The sequence below is a fragment of the Saimiri boliviensis genome, chromosome 5 (genome assembly GCF_048565385.1).
Source record: "Saimiri boliviensis isolate mSaiBol1 chromosome 5, mSaiBol1.pri, whole genome shotgun sequence".
Taxonomy (NCBI): domain Eukaryota; kingdom Metazoa; phylum Chordata; class Mammalia; order Primates; family Cebidae; genus Saimiri; species Saimiri boliviensis.
Window position 1 is genome coordinate 146,941,663 of NC_133453.1, and position 18,041 is coordinate 146,959,703.

General features: G+C 38.9%; 1 non-coding gene across 1 annotated transcript; it reads left to right on the forward strand.

The window, feature by feature from the left end:
• The first annotated feature begins 15,199 nt into the window (after positions 1-15,199).
• Positions 15,200-15,331, forward strand: LOC120368245 (small nucleolar RNA SNORA18). Its single transcript, XR_005582435.1, has one exon. It is a non-coding gene; the product is annotated as a small nucleolar RNA SNORA18 (small nucleolar RNA).
• Positions 15,332-18,041: the final 2,710 nt, after the last annotated feature.

The following is an 18,041-nucleotide window of genomic DNA, read 5'->3' on the forward strand; positions in this document are numbered from 1 at the left end:
TCCTTGGAGGTTTTTAAGAGTTTCTTTTTATTAGGGGTTTTGAGCAATTTGATTAAGATTATGGTGCCTTGGTGTGATTTGTTTCATGTGCTTAAAGTTTGTTAAGTATCTTTAATAATTGGGTTTATAATTTTCATCAAATTTGGAAAGTGTCTATTATTTCTTTAGATATTTATCTGCCCTACCCCTTTTATTAACACCAATTACACATATGTTAGAGCTCTGAATATTTTTTTATACAGATTACCTATGCCCTTTTCATGCATGTATTGAATCTTTTTTGTTCTCTCTGTGTTCCTTCTTGGATAATTTCTACAGCTATAACTTCAAATTCGCAAGTCTGTTTCTCTGCAATGTCTAAGGTGCCCTTAATGCTATTCAGCACATTACATTTTTCATCTCATACTTGTAGTTGATTTGGGTCACATTTCTATTTAACTTTTTGAACATCAGGAATACAGTTGTAATAGCAATTTTAATATTCTTGTATGCTAATTCAAATATTTGTATCAGTTCTGTGTCGATGTGATTGGTTACTTTTTCTTCTCGTGTTAGGTCATATTTCCTGCTTCTTTGCATGCCTGATAATTTTTGACTAGTTGCCCAACATTGTTAATTTATCTTGCTGAGTGATGGATTTTTTGGTATTGCTATACATATTCTTGAGTTTATTTGCCATTAAGTTACATGGAAGCAGTTTGATTCTTTTGCATCTGCTTATAGGATTTCTGTACAGGACTTTATGTTCTGTCTATGGCTAATTATTCTCTGCTACTGAGGACAGACCCTTCTGAGTATTCTAGTGTCTCAGTCCATTTGTGTAACCATAATAAAATTCCTGAGACTGGGTAATTTATTAGAGAACAGAAATTTCTTTTTCATGTGAAAATTCACACAAAATTTATTTTCTGAAGTCTGGGAAGTTCAAAATCAAGGCACTGGCCAACTCAGTGTTTGGTGAGGGTGTCTTCTCACAGTGGCTTCACATGGTACAGAAGGCACAAGGGATGGAAGGGCCAAGGCACGAGGGTGCTCCCTTCAACCTTGTTTGTAAGGGTACTAAGTGATTCATGCAGAGGACACCGTCATGACTTAGCACCTTAAGGCCCCACCTCTTAATATCATCACCTTGGGGTTTAAGTTCCAACATACGAATTTTGGAGGGACACATACCTTCAAGTCATAGCATCTCACAATGTCTGATACATTATCTACCAGTTTGGACACAGATTTTGGCCTTCTGTGAGTGCTAGGCACCGTTTAATTTTCAGGGGAAGTTCTTTTCTTAGAGTATTAGTCATGGTTTGCCAGAGAAACAGAGTCAAAACAGATAAAAATAGGATATATTCTCTCTACATATTATAATTAATATAATATATTAACATTAATATGTTATATATAATCTAACATTAACATATAATGTGCCTCATATACCATCATAATAGATAAATATATATATTTCCTAATTATCAGTAATTGACTCACGTGACTATGGAGGCAGAGGAGTTTCAGCATCTGCAGTCTGCAAGCTCGAGCCCTACGGGAAAGCAGACGGTGCAATTCAGGCTATGTCCAAAACCCTGAGACCTGGGGGAGTCGATAGTGTAAGCCCACTGGAGGGCAGGAAAAGACAGGATATGCTCCAGCTCAAGCAGTAAGGCAAGAAAAAAGGGACAAATTATTTCCTCTGCCTTTTATTCTATTGGACCCTCAATGGATTGGATGATGCCCCCACCTTGAGGAGGGCAACCTACTTCACTGAGTCTACCAATCCAAATGCTAATCTCACCCAGAAACACCCTCACAGCCACGCCCACAACCATGTTCCATCTGGGCACCCATGACCCATTTAAGTTGACATATAAAATTAAACATCACACCCAACCTCCCATAGTGTATGCACACACATGCCTTGATCAGTACTGCTGAATTCTCACCAAGGACTCTATGCTGATCTCTAGAGTTTTCTTTCTGTGTAGCTCTGTTCTATGAATGCTATTTGCCTTGATGTCCTGGAATCTCAGCTGTCTCTTCAGCTCAGGGGCTATTTAGGGTTCTGCCTGAGTTCCACTTCCCTATGCCATAGCGTAGAGACAGTGTCAAGGGAACTGCAGAGTTCACTTTGTTTTCCCTCTCTCAGGAATCACTGTATTTTGTTGCCTAATGTCCAAGAACTTAAGAACATTTATTTTGTATTTTTTTTTTCTGTTTTCTTTCTTTTTTTTTTTCTTGGCCAGCTCAAGCATGAGAGTAAATGTATTTCCTGTTACTCCATTTTATCTGGAAGGTTAGAGTTTCTTTTTTGTGGGGATTACTGCCTCCCTGGCCCATTGTATGGCCTCATTTGCAATCATGAACCGTCACTCCTGTGACCACAGTATCTCCTTTTTTGTTTGTTGGTTCAGTGGGATGAATAGCCTCAAATTTAGGTCCCAAGTTCAACATATTGACTGTTTCAAATCCGTATAACTCAAATTACTTTAAAATTATAACTGTACTGCCTATCTTTTTCAACCCAAAGAAAAATGACTCACTGAGGAGCAGTAGAAGCAAAGACAAAGATGACGTCACACATTTGCTGGGTGTCCGCTCGGCCCTTGTGCCTGACGTCTGTGATCTCACCTGGTTCTCAGTCCCCCGGAGCGGTGGGTACTACTAATATCTCCATCTGATGTGTGAGGAAACTGGGGACCCCATGCATGGAAGGATGACAGAAGGTTGGTTAAGACCAAACTCTCAGCTTTGCCAGAAGTAAGACAGCCCATCAGGGATGTGAAGAGCCTTAGACAACTGTACCCCCATCAGGGCCTTGGCAGTAAGGCTGGTTTTGCTGGTGGGAGGCAACCCATTGCTTTCCCATCCCTTCCTGTTTTTACCTTTAAGTCTTACCCAGGTAGACCTCATTTCCAGGAAGTCTCTTTAATAAAGGGTGACCCCCTCCCATCCCAGTTCCTTAGTGACCTCCTGTAAGTGGTGTCATTTTAGTTTTACCTCTGGGGAACATGTGCATAAAAATCTTGGCTTTTCAAAACAAGGCCCAGGAAGGAATATGTGAGGACATGAACACTTCTCTTCATATTCCCAGGACCCTCCAGTGAACATGCCCTGTTTCCATCTGCCCATCACCATTTCCTTCCTCCTCCTAATGTTAAGACCACTCTTCTCTGGGAGTAGACCGCTTAAAAGGATATAGGTGGGTTTCCCAAGCAGAAACCTCATGTTCTGAGTCTGCTTGGCCAGCCAGAGTGCCCCACCCCAGCTGATGAGCGTGGTTTGGGAGTATGCATGTGATACATATCAGAATGATCAGAATCCACTCCAAACTTATTTTTTTACTAAAACTATTCAGAAGCTCCCTTCTCCTAGGGTTGGGAAGGTGGATATGGATATAGAGCTTCTACAACATGGAAAGGACCTGTGAACGGTGCAGTAGTCAGAGTCCAGGGGTGTCACTGGGTATCTTGGCCCAGCTGTGCTCCTGGACATCCAAGGTGTGGAAACCAATACTTCCAGCTTTTGTTCTCATTCATTTCAGCTTAGCTAATCTCTCTAGCTTACTCATGTTTAGCTTTTTATTGAGAAGCCATATCTTCTCCACTAACTGTTCCAAGAGTGATTAATCACCTTGTAAGGGAATGCCTTGCCTCACACCAATTTTCAGATGATCCCACCACCATCCCAACATTCATGAGAGGTGGAGTTGATGAAGTCAGGTCCCAAAGCAGGAGGTTTGTCCTACAAGCGAGTCAGCCTGGGTCCATGGATTGATTGACACAGATATCCACAGGGCACCTTTGTGTACCAGGCACTGAACCAGACTTCCGGTGGTAGAGATAGATGGATGACCCCATATTCAAAATGCGTTGTGCTCCGTGGAGTAGATGTCTGCAGGACGTGGTGGAACAAAACGCAGCCCTGAAGGAGACTTGTTGGAGCACAAGTTGCATAGAAACTGACCCCCAAACAGGTCTTTGAAAGGAGAATGGCAGCGTGACCTTAGGCCAGGAGGAAACGGTCTTGACAGTGAGAGGATCAGTAAGTATGAAAGCCACCGATGTTGGGGTGGAAGTGAAGCGATGATTCAATGCAGAAGGCTGAGGATGCTGCCCGCAGGATCACAGGGACTTCTTCCTGCTCAGGACGGAGAACTGTTACGCAAATCAGTTGTATAAACAAAACAAAAATGTCTGCAGGAGGAAGCCAAATCCCACATGTTCTCACTTAAAAGTGGGATCCTAACATTGGGTACTCATGAACATAAAGATTGGAAGGACAGGGTGCGGTGGCTCACGCTTGTGATCCCAGCACTTTGGGAGGCCGAGACAGGCGGATCACGAGATCAAGAGATCGAGACCATCCTGGCCAACATGGTGAAGCACCGTCTATACTAAAAATGCAAAAATTAGCCGGGCATGGTGGCGCGGGCCTGTGGTCCCAGCTCATCGGGAGGCTGAGGCGGAAGAATTGCTTGAACCCAGGAGGCGGAGGTTGCAGTGAGCCGAGATTGCGCCACTGCGCTCGCCTGGCGACAGAGCAAGACTCCGTCTCAAAGAGAAAAAAAGATTGGAAAAACAGACACTGCAGACTCCTAGAGGCAGGAGGGAAAGGAGGGAGCAAGGGTTGAAAAAGTAGGCGTTGGAGACTATGCTCAATACCTGGGCGAGGGGATCATTCCTGTCCCAAACCTCAGCATCACGCAGGATACCTAGTAAGAAATCTGCACATGTGCTGCCTGAATCTAAAATAAACATTGAGATTATTTTTTAAAAAATTCTACAGGTACTGTCATTAATCACTTTCACTTGTGTTAGAATTATTTAACTGAATGTTAAACTATTTTGTGTTTAAATAAAAATGTAATAACTACAGTTGACCCTTGAACAACGTGAGTTCAAGCCTTTTACACGAATTTTCAGTAGAGTTCCACTTTTACATGGATTTTCTTCTGCCTCTGCCACCTGGAGACAGCAAAATCAATCCCTCCTCTTCCTCCTCTTTCTCAGCCTACTTAATGTGAAGACAATGAGGATGAAGAGCTTTATGATGATCCACTTCCTTGTAATGAATAGTAAACAGATTTTCTCTTCCTTAAGATTTTCCCAAGAACTTTTTTCTCTAACTTTATTGTAAAAATAATTGTGTATAATACATACTACATACAAAATATGGGGGAATTGACTATTTACATTATCAGTAAGACTTCTGGTCAACAGTAGGCTGTTAGTAAAGTTTTTGGAGAGTTAAAAGTTATATGTGGATTTTTAGCTAAGCAGAGGATCATCACCCCTAACCTTCATGTTGCTCAAGGATCCACTGCAATTTAAATAATGCTATTAAATATATATGTAATAGCATATATTGTATATAAATATATATTTATATATTTGATATATATACACATTCGTAAGCATTCAAAAATAGATATATTTTGTTGATATTTTATAACATTGTCATAAACCAAAAAGTGAAAAATAGAGTACTCACCAGTTACAGCTACACCTTGCTGCGTTCCCCCTCATTGGTGCAGTTGATTGCAAAGCCAATTATTTGCCTTGTTTTTCGGAGCAGAGAGAAGGAAGATAAGACCCTCCCATAGCACCTCCTGTGGCCAAAACATGGTCACCAACATTTAGGAAGTATTTTTGCTTAGATCAAATCACACTTTAAGTGCTCAATTTATTACTTTTTCATCACGTTCCTCTCAGAGTTTTCTAGTGCATTGTGGAACCTGGGTGCAGAGAGGCCAGAATCAGAGTCTACCGGCTGGATGTGGGGAAGGTTTCCAGAGTGGTGCACAGTTGGAGAGCAGCCCTGCTGAAGCCAGCCTGATCCCTAAAGGCAGTGCTTGTCATGCCCCTACTGGGAAAGACTTAAATCCTGTCTCCTCAAAACACTACCGACCAAGGCTAAGCATTGAGTGTGGCTTCTATTTCCACTAAAATGCACGTCTTTGTACCTGGCTATGTTAAGGCTCTGCCGTGTGGAATGTGATGGGTCCAGCTGAGCATGCTGCTCACCCATGCCTGAGAGCCTGGACAAGGAGACCAGTCACCTGGGAGTGACACACGGCACACGGCTCTCCAAGCCGCTCATCCCCAGGACGTCCATCAGGAGCACTTAAGCAATAATGATGTTAGGAAAGGAAGTCTTTCTGGCAGTAAGTGCCTCAGGAACTGTCAACAGGCCTCCATGAAGGTAAGATTACAAACATGTATATCCATAAACACACATCACTGCTTAAAATTTTTCTCCCAGTAGAGAGCCTCAGTAATAGATATATTTAGACAAATCTTTTCTGTGGGAATACACTACTTCTGCTCTGGAAAAATAAATATCAAACGCAGTCTAATGAGACTGTATTAGGGAAATAAAGCATTAGGGAAAAGAAAAACCCAGGATAGAGAATAGATTTTGGGTTTGGGTTTCTCAGGTGCAAAAGAGACAGCCAGTCCTCTTTGAGTGCTATCTGTCTGTATCTGCTTTATTTCACCCCAGTAAGCTAGTAAGATTTGAAGAAACAGAAAAGCCATTTCATGTTAAGAGGTTTGGACAAGAGACCATTATCTAGGATGACATTTTCCTTAGGTGAGGTTATGGATACTTCTTATTGCAGTCAGTTCATTTATATTTGAAACACCTGCAAGACTACAGTGAAATGAACTCCCTCTTAATCATCATTATGGAGAATGAATAAATACATGCATTTATCTTGCACAAGGTAATTGGCTGTGAAGCATTCTGTGATCCTTTCATTAGGGTGATGAGATCCAAAAATAGAAGGCAAGTATGTTTATTAGAAACTAACAGACCCACCTGAGGTATAAAAGATCCTGTGAATGCAGTGGTTTGCAGCAATTGTGTGCATGTGTGTGTGTGTATGTGTGTGCCTGCATGTGGGTTTTGGAGGGAGCAGCAGGGAGAAAAAAAGTAGAAACTACCTCATTCTACCTGCCTTAGACCGCCTTCTGTGAAATGAAACAAAATGTTTAAAAAGAATGTATTTCAGTATTTTAAATACCGTTCCAGCCATATTTACATATGCTAGTCTCATATCTGTCCTATATAAACACTCTGTGAATTTTAGAATACTATATAATTTCATAGGCTTTATAACGCTTTGATTAATACTTTAATTAGCACATTGTAGTCTGTAATATAAAATGTAATTATCCAGAACTGTCAATCTTGGATCATTAAACTGGCATAACCAGAACAACAAAAAGCAAGAAAACAGTGTAATTCACCCTCTTTGGAAAATCCTTGAGAGGACTTCTCCACTCTTTCCTCTAGTGTTCCAGTTTGAGATCCTATTAAGTAGATCTAGTCTTTCTGTTTCCATGAGCTCCTTTTTGGCCAGCATTACCTGCCATATTGAAATGATGCATCACTTTAGTGGTGGATTGGGCTTTGGCTAATTATAATGGTATGTTCAGAGCTCTGACTTGGATCCTAATAAGAGTGACAGTAAGGAAGGCAGAATATTGGTCTCCATATTCTAACCCCTCCAACCTGGTGATACATCTGAATATGTCGAGATGGCAACAGAAAAAAATGGATACAGCCTGGAGGCAGTGACTCACACCTGTATTCCCAGCACTTTTGGAGGCTGAGGCAGGAGGATCGCTTGAGCCTAGGAGTTTGAGAGTATCCTGAGCAACATGGTGAGACACTGTTGCTGCAAAAAATAGAAAAATTAGCAGGGCATGGTAGCATGCACCTGTAGTCCTGGCTGCTTAGGAGGCTTGAGGTGGGAGATCTCTTGAACCCAGGAGGTAGAGGCTGCTGTGAACCAAGATTGCACTGCTGCACTTCAGTCTGGGCAAAAGAGTGAGACCCTGTCTCCAAAAAGAAAAAAATATAAAGAATATAGAATTCAGTACCTGGAAGTGGTGTCCTGCTATAATAAATTCCTAAAAAAATGTGAACATGGCTTTGGAATTGGGCAGTGAACAGAGGCTGAAACCATTTTGAGAAGTATGATACAAAAGGCCTATATTGCCTTCCACAGACTGAAGATACATATTTTAAGGGCTCTGGTAGTGAGAACTCAGAAGGAAGTGAAAGACATGGTAGAGAAACTGTAAATTCTCTTAGAGAGTGCCCGTGTCACCACGAGCATACTGTAGAAATCTGGAGAGATTTCACAGAATGAACTTTGAGAATGCTGCCTGTGAGGACTTAAAGTAAAGAAATGTTATTGAAAACTGAAGAGGGGAGATCCATGTTGTGTGTTGGCAGACAGCTTGGTAAAATTGTGCACTGCAGTTGTATGAACTGTGTAACATATACGACAACCTTTGTCGTTTAGCTGAAGAGATTTCTAAGCCAAGTGTTGAAGGCACAACCCAGACTCATCTTGTTGCTTATAATAAAACATGAGAAGAGGGAGATACATTCAGAAAATAGCTATTAAGCAAAAAAGAACCATAAGTGAATGATTTGGGAAGTGGCAGTGTCTCCAGATAGCAAACACTGCTGATATGGAGAAAGTCACTGTCAAAAATGCATACTCTCAAGAAAAACTGAGTACGGTTTAACAAACTTTTGCTAGTGCCTCAAAAGCATGAAAAGCTTGACTTTAGTTTTGATCATTCAGTGACACAAAAAGCTTTTGGAAGAGATTGAGAGGGTGTGAAATTGATAATTTAAACAAATCAAGGACGAAAAAGTTCTAAAAGTTAACATAATTGTGTCTATAAAAGTGAGGTGAATGAAGATTGCAGAGTGCAACATTTACCAAACAGAAGAGGGTCTATTAAGTCCAAGATCCAACCCTTTCAGTTGCCCTGGAATTGGTACCTTCCTTGTGTGCATAACACTATAATATTTTCTAAAACTGTGAAAATGACAGAAACTAAAATTGAAGTAGAACCTTCCTGATTTTTGTTTGTCTTCGGTTTTCAGTTCTTTGAATGTGGTACAACTCTTTTTTTTCTTTCTTTTTTTCTTTTTCTTTCTTTCTTTTTTTTTTTTTTTTTGTATTTATTCTGCTTGATATTTCCAGAGCTTCATGGGTCATTGGTTTGGGATCTGTCACTAATTTTGAAAAATTCTAATTGCCCAATTATTATTTCTTCAAATGTGTTTTCCTGCCTGTTCTATTTTTCAGCTCCTTCTGGGATCTGTATGTGAGAGTGATACTGTGGCACAGCTCTTGAAACGCCTATTTTATTTGACTGTTTTTAGTATTTTTTACTCTTTGCATTTCAGTTGCGGTAATAACTATGGCCTGGCTTCAGTTTCAGGCACGTGAACGTGGGTCTTGGGAGCATGCCTTGCACAATTGTTACAGCCTCACCTCCACTTGGAATGCAATGTCTAGCAGTAAGTCTGCTCCTCTCTTTAGGGTAGAGCTTTATTTATTTTCTTGTACCCCTCTCGCATCTGAGATGGATTTTTACTAGAGCCTCAGGCTGCAGTTTTTCTTGCTGTTTCCCTTGCAGACTGGCTTTTGTTATCACAGGGAAGCTAGAGGAGATATTTCCAGGTAGAGTTTTATCAGTTGCAGCCCTTCTCTTTCCTTGGTATTATGAGGAAAGCTTTCCCAGGAACCTCTCCAGTCATGAGTACTTGGTGGGCTTCCTTGTTGGGGTGTGGAGGTGGACTTGACAGAGAGTAGCAGCTGCCCTATGTGTGCAGCCCCCAGCACTGCACATCCCTACGGTAGTCCCCTAATGGCTCTTATGGTAACTAGCTTTGTCTGCCCCTGGTAAATAAATGTGGGGTCTTGTTTCTTGCCCTGGTAGCCTGTGTGTAAATTTTAGATTGGTGGCTGGCCTGAGGTCTCAGTTCTCTGATGGGTTAAGGAAATCATTCCTTGGTTGGTCTGTTCAGCGTTTTTGTTGTTGTTGTAAGGGTGAGTGTGAGATTCCAGCTGCTGTATCTTGGGGGTGAAACTAGAAGCAAGCATGTTGCCTTACCATGATGCAATCTCGGCTCACTGCAACCTCTGCCTCCTGGGTTCAAGCAATTCTTCCACCTCAGTCTCCCGAGTAGCTGGAACCACAGGCATGTGCCACCACGCCCGGCTAATTTTTTTGGTGTTTTTAGTAGAGATGGGGTTTCACCATGTTGGCCAGGATGGTCTTGATCTCTTGACCTCGTGATCTGCCCACCTGGGCCTCCCAAAGCGCTGGGATTACAGGCATGAGCCACCACACCCGGCCAGCTATGTCTGTATTTTTTAATATTTCTCTTGAAATTACAACCTGCCTTAAGAAATAGAACTTATTTTTTACAGCAGCTTTAGGTTCAAAATACACTGAACAGGAAATACAGAGAGTACCTCTCTACCCTTCCTCCCCTATCCTGGCCACAGGCACAGTTCTCTCATTATCATCCTCCAGCACCTTAGTGGTGTCGTTGTTATAACTGATGACCCTACCTTGATGCATCATTGCCACTCCAAGTCATAGTTACGCTAGGGTTCACTCTTGGTGCTGCACATTCTGTAGGTTGTGGAAAATACAAAATGACATATGCCCACCATTGTAGTATTCTACAGAATGATTTCAGTGCCCTAAAAATGCTCTGTATTCTGCCAACTACAGTATGTATTTTTATTAAACATTTTGTCTAGAGATAATTCCCATACAGCTCAATACTGAGATAGATTCATGTATATTTGTCGGAGATAATAGAGAAAGATACTGTGTACAAGAGTAGGTTTTCTCAAATATAATAATCTCGCAAAACTATACCATGGCAGCCAGGAAATTTACACTGATACAAACCACTGATATTTCAATTTCTTCAATTTTATAGTACTCATTTAGGTGAGTTCAAGTGTGTGTAGTTAGCTCTATGCAATTCTATTACATGTGTGGGTTTATATAGCCACCGCTTCAGCCAAGATACAGAAGAGTGCCATCACGTGGATCTCTTACTTTGCCCTTTTGTTACAATACTCACTTCCCTCCCACACTGATCCCATTCCTAATCCTGGCAATCACTAATCTGTTCTCTGTCTCAGTAATTTTTTTTTAATCTCAATGTTATGTAAATGAAATCATACTGTATGTAACATTTTTGGATTCACTTTTTTCCTCACTCACTGTAACTCTCTGGAGATTTATCTAAATTGTCACATGTACCAATAGTTTCTTCCATCTTACTGCTGAGTATTATTCCGTGGTGTGCATGGATCACATGTTTTAAAACCACTGACCTATTGAAGGACATTGTTTCCAAGGTTTTGTTTTTCTTGTTGTTATGAATGAAGTTGCTAAAAACGTATGTGTACAGATTTGTATATGAACCTAAGTTATCATTGCCCTGGAATAAATGCCCAAGAGTGCAATTGCTGGATTGTATACTAATTGTGTAGTTATTGTAAAAGAAGCTGCCAAACGTTTTCCTAGAGTGATTGCACTAGTTGACAGTCCTTCCAACAATGAGTAACTGATTCAGTTTTTCTGCATGCTTGCCAGCATTTGATGTTGTCACATTTTTGTTTTAGCCATTCTGATAGCTATACAGTGATATCTCATTGTGGTTTTAATTTGCATTCCCGTGATAGACAATGATGCTAAGCATTTTTATATGCTTATTTGCCATCTGTATATTCTTTTCAGTGAAATGTCTATTCATATATTTGCCTTTTTTTCTAATTGGATTTTTGCTTTTTTTTACTGTTGTGTTTTGAGAATTCTTTACATATTCTAGATAGTAATCATTTTTTTGAATATGTGTTTTGCAAATATTTTCTCACAGTGTGTAGCTTGCATTTTCACTGTTTTTACAGGGTCTTGCATTTTCATGGTTTTTACAGGGTTTTTGGCAGAGTAAAAGTTTTTAATTTTGATGAGGCCCAGTTTTTATTTTTTTTCCCTTTAAAGGATTGTGCTTTTTGTGCCTAAGAAGTCTTTCCTGGCCCTAGATCCCAAACATCTCCTCCTGCTTTTTTGTTTTCTAAAAGTTATACAGTTATAAATTTAAGTCTGTGATCCATTTCGAGTTTATTTATTTATTTATTTTTGAAGGCGTGAGGTTTTGGTTGAGATTCCAATTACTCCAAAGTTCCACTGAGTTGCTTTTGCCTCTATTTCAAACATCACTTCAGGATATTTATGTGGGTCTGTTTCTGAGTTCACTATTTTGTTCCATTGATTTACATGTTTGCTTCTTTACCAATACTATGGTTTCTCCACTACTGTAGCTATGTAGTACGTCTCAGTATTGGGTACAGTGTTTTCTGTTACTTTATTCTTATTTTTCAAGATGATTTTTAAAATCTATTATACTGTCCCTCTTGTCCATATAATCTTTAGAATAAACTTGTCAACAGCTACAAAAACCTGCTTGGATTTTGAAGGGAATTATATTAAATCTATAGATCAATTTGGAGAGAAATAATACTACATTGAGTCTTTAAATGAAAATAGTACCTCTCTCCACTTACTTAGGATTTTGTCATGTTCAGCATTCAGATACTGTACACTTTTTGTTGAGTTTATATCTAAGTACTTCATTTTCTTTGGAGTGATTGTAAATGGTATTGTGTTTTTAATTTTGGTTTCTGCATGCTCATTTTTAGCATATAGAAATATAATTAATATTTTTGTGTTGATACTGTATTCCGTTACTTTGCTGAACTGACTTTTAGTTCTGGACCTTTATTTTTGTACATTCCTTGGAATATTCTATGAAGACAATCATACCATCTGCAGTTGGAGGTAGCTTCATCTTTTCCTTTCTCTTCTGCATGTCTTTGCTTTTCTCTTCTTGCATTATTGCAGTGGATAAAACGTCCAATATTATGTTAAATACAAGTGTTGGGAGCCGATATCCTTGTCTTCTTGCTCCTGATCTTAGAAAGGAAACATTCAGATTATCACCATTAAGTGTGATGTCAGCTGTAGGTTTTTGCAGGTGTTCTTTATCAAAATCACTTAGTTCTCCTGTATTACTAGTTCTGGGAGTTTCTACCATGTGTCAATACCAAATTTTGTCAAATTCATTTTTGTGTCATTCCCTTCTTTAGCCTGTTAGCATGATGGGTTGTATTAATTGATTGCAAATAGCAAACCAGCCTTACATTCCCGGAATAAATCACAATTGATCACTGTTTAAAAAATGTTTCTGTACATTTTTGTGTTTAATTTGCTAATATTTTCTTGATGGCTTTTGTGTCAAATTTTATGAAAAATGTCTGTTTTTCTTCTTTGGTACTGTTTTTGCCTTGTTTTGGTGTCAGCTTCGTAAAATAAATTGTAAAGTATTCCTTTCTCTTCTATTTTTCTAGAAGAAATTGTGTAAAATGTCTGTCAGTTCTTTAAATATTTGGTAGAAATCTCCAGGGAAATGATATGGAGCTGCATATCTTTTTTAGGAGCTTTTAAATTATGAATTCCATTTTCTAATGGTTTTCTTTACTAGAACGACTTAGATTACCTATTTCATGTTAGTTGCATTTTGATAATCTTTGTTTTTTGAGCAATTGATCCATTTCTTCTATGTTTTCAAATATATGAGCGTAAAGTTGATTATAATATTCCCTTTGTGCCGTTTTAATGGCTATGGGCTATGTAGTGATATCCTTAGTTTTATTATTAATATTGTTAATTTGTGTCTCTTCTGTTTTAATTTTGCCAGTCTTGCTAGAGTGACATTGATATTTTTGAAGAAGCAGCTTTTGGTTTTATTAATTTTTTCTATTATTTTTCTGGTTTCAGTTTATTTGATATGTGCTCTCATCTTTATGAGTTCCTTCCTCCTGCTTGCTTTGGGCTTGTTTTGCTATTCTTTTTCTAGTTTTTTTTAAGGATAAGAACTTACTGTTTTGAGTCTTTTCCTCTTTCCTTAACATAAGCATTTAGGACTGTAAGATCCCCCTCAGCTCTTCTTTAGCTACTTACCACGTATTTTGATCTATTGTCTTTTTATTTTTATTTAATTCCATGTGTATTTTTTTGAAATTTCCTTTGGATCTCCTTCTTGACCATAGACTATTTAAAGGTGTATTATTCGATCTCAAAGTACTTGGTGATTTTTGTCTGTTGTCTCTGTAAGTCGTGGATTTTTAACTTAGCACAGTCTATCTTTGAATAGTATTGTGAAACCTCAATAAAAAGTATAAGAAACTTACAATAATGTAATTCTATTTTCCTCTCAATCTGGAGTTGAGCTGGTTCTGGTCTGGGCTGTAGATCTAATTAATTTCAGTTTACCACAGGTTTCATATATTTCAAAGGTAGCAGTCAGGGGTCTCCTTTCATTAGGAATTGGGACCTAAGACTCTGAAGTCTCCCTAAACTTTCTCTTTCATTTTCTTGCTTCCTGTGTCTTGGAAGAACTCCATGTTGCAGCCTCCCCCAGCTTCCTACTCGGACCTCTCTCTGTGCCGTTTTACCCTGTCCCAAGTGTCCAGCCATCACTCTGTATTTGAGATGATAAGTCTGAAGGAAACGATTTATGGCGCATGTAGATGAGTGTACTTTGGGGGTGCTTCTGGGTTTGAATCCATCACACTGGCCTACAGGGTCCCTCCATGATTTCTTTGGTTTCCTCTTATCTCAGCCAAGAGCCAAGTCCTCCCTGCTTATGGCTGACTCGTTCTTCCCACCACACCCCAGAGATAAAAGGAGTTGCAGGTATTATTGCCTTGGACAGGGAGAGCCCTAGAATGTTGTGCGTTTAGACTTCTTTGCATTTTCAGGTCTCTGCTGGTTGTCATGTGTGATGATTGGAACAAAATTCAGTTTTCCTCATTATTATATTGCAAGCAACAGCTTTTTGCAACCTTTTACACCCTAACAAGAAGCAGAGCTCCCACTACTCTGCCTAACCAGAAAAACCTCTGAGCAACCTCATCTGTCACTCATGGCCTTAGAGTTTGGAAGCTAGTGGTTTGGTTTTCAACATGTTTGAAAAAAATGTCGTAATGTCTCCCCCATGATTTTGTCACAAATCCTATCCGTATTCTCCTAAGTGCTCCTCTCAGAAAAAGATACTTACCTCTATCTCACAGGTACAAAAATTCAGGGAAATCTTAGTTATTCCAACAGGTTGAGTGGTTCCACCTTTCTCAGTACAACCGAAATGAAATAAATGTCTTTGGATTTTTGATAATTTTAGGAGGGTAAGAGATTCCTAAAAAAAAAAAAGAAAGAAAGAAACATTGATGCAGTTCATTTTTTAGTGTATTCATAAATTTTACATAAGTGACATTTGGTAACTTGCTTTTTAAACTCGATATTCTGTTGTGGTCTATCCTAATAGGGTTTTTCCTGTATCCTGCACTTCGTTGGAAACACCTCATAGAGTAACTCTGTGGTTTTACTTTACTCACAGGACTATGGTTAGATCTGTGGGAAAGAACTATAAGACAGATGCTCAAAGTATGAAAAAGACAGCTACTAGATATATGAAAGACCTGATAATTTACTTTTTTATTTTAGGTATTAGCATCTTCCACACATCTGTACTATTCTTGAGTGTGATTGCTTAGGAATGAATATGATTTGAACTCATTCATGTTTAGAGAGAGTGTGAAATTGAGAATCAGGCAGATCCACCTACACTAAAAAGGACCCTAAAGTAAATTGGAGGAAGAAATCAGATCCCAAAGATTCTTGCTGAATTTTGAAGTCTTTGTCAGTATGTCTATGTTAAAAGGAGGTGACAAAAGCCAAAATAAAAGACTTGTGGGCTGACAAGACAACTGGATTAAAATAAGCATCAGTTTCATTTAAAAAGGCTAACTTAAAGGTAGTTTTTGAAGATACATTTTGATTCCGCCTGTTTAGAGAATCTAAATTGACCTTGATGGGCAGTGGAGGAAATTATAACATGGAATTCCTTGAATAAAAATGTGTTGACTTAAAAAATAAATAAATGAACTCAGCATTCTCTCTCTTAGGTGCATGCACACAGATGAGCTTATTCCTTTCAGCTGTTTATATTGTTATAAAATCGTGTCAAAATGAGGAAAATATCTACTCTTTACAGTTTTCTGAGCACATGACTTTATAAAGCGTATGCATCTGATCACCTTCCCAAATGCCTTTTCTGTACCAATGAATAATACATTAACTTCACAATTGAAGTAATATACTTCCTGCTCTGCTTCCTATCCCATTGCCAAATCCAGTGACTGAGTGGGCATTTTCATATTTACTCCCCTAACTATGACCTCTCGATTTTTACGGAGAAGCTTAATCCCAGTCAGTCTCATTCTGTCACTGGGGATTCTCTGTTCTCTTGACGGACCTCCGAGATGCGAACAGCTTTGCAGGGACTGGGAGTCTGTGATGAGCACAGTTCTTCCAGAGTAGACATTTCCAACTCCCAAGAACTCTCGCTTTCCCTCTGTCCCTGAATGCTGATTATGGTTCATGAGATTATGTAACAGACAGTTCATATCCTCTGTGTGCAATTTTTCCCTACATATTTTGTTATGGAAAAAATAAAATATACACAGTAGAGAGACTAGCATAACAAACTTGTGTGTACTAATAACCTAGCTTCAAAATTGCCCACACATGGTCCATCTTGTTTCATTCATTTCTTCACCTGCTCCACACTCCCCACTGAGTTATTTTTGGTCAATTATTAGACATCATACACAAATCCTATGGTTTTCATCTCGAAAACACATTGTTTTTTAAAAAGCATAAGCATAATACTACTGTTACTTATACCTGAAAGTCAATAGTAATTCTTTTTTTTTTTTTTTTTTTTTTTTACACAGAATATATTTAATTCTATCACATAAGCTAGGAACAACTTTAACCAACAGAAAATGTGATCACAAGCTACATATAATAGAAGATCAAATGAAGCACACATATCCATGAAAAAATCATGCCAATTAAATATACTCCATATTTCCATTAATATTAGTATGCTACTCTTTGAATTTTTTGTTGAAAAGCAGTCAAAACATTTAAATTCAAAATTGACAAATCAACTAGCTTGCTTTTTGCCATTTGGAAGAAGACTACCATTATTCAAATTTATTATGTAATACACTCATCCAGGTAATGAAGCCTTCCAGAGTGAGGGTTTACAGGTATGACTCACCACACCCAGCTTGCCCAGCTAATTTTTCTGGGTTTTTTTGTTTGTTGGTTTGTTTGTAGCAATGGGGTTTCACCATGTTGGCCAGGCTGATCTCAAACTCCTGACCTCAAGTTATCCACCCACCCCAGCCTCCCAAAGTGCTGGGATTACAGGCATGAGCCACCATGCCCAGCCTAAAAAGTATTTCTTATAATTAAAAACAACCAGTCTAACTAGTGTAGCACCTAAAATTTTTTTCTAAATAATTTCAGATCTTATTTTAAACAATAATTCTTTATTATAACCAAGTTATCCAGTCGACATTCAAACGGCTCAATTCACATCAAAAATTTTTTTACAGCTGGTTGGTTGGAATTGGGTTTCACAAAAGGTTCAGACATAGTTTGGTTATGTCTCAAATCTATCTGAAGGTGTCTCTTTCCCTATTTTTACATCTTACAAGGTATCTATTAATGAAACTGGGTTCTTTGCCCTATGGAATATCCCACAGTCTAGATATTGCTGATTGCAGCCCTGGAGTGTTTAACACATTCCTCTGTCCTTTTTATTTCATATAACCTGTAGTAAAGTATGGTCTTGATTAGACTCAGGCTCAATATTTCGGGTAGGAATGCTGTCTGTGTAGTGTGTTTACTTGCTATTATATTGCATCAGGAGATGCCTATTGTCTGTCTCCTTTTTTTGATGTTAATATTGATCTGTGGGTTCAGATGTTATCAGGATGATCTATCCATTATAAAATTTCCTATCAAATAATAGTTTTAGCTGCCAATGATGACCATTGCCTGCATCCATTATTTCATTAGGGGTTTCAGAAAGCAAGTATTCTAATTCTATCATTTCTTCTGAATTCATTAGCTGTAAAGGAACACCTGCTCATCAGATACTGGGTTACCATGAGTTCAGAGTCAAAAGGCAAGTGAGGGGAATTGTGCATGTGGCATTTCCCTACCGACTCTCCATGTGCTCTGCCTTGTCGGCGCCCTCATGGGCTGCGTCAAAGGTTCTGCTGCCCACTG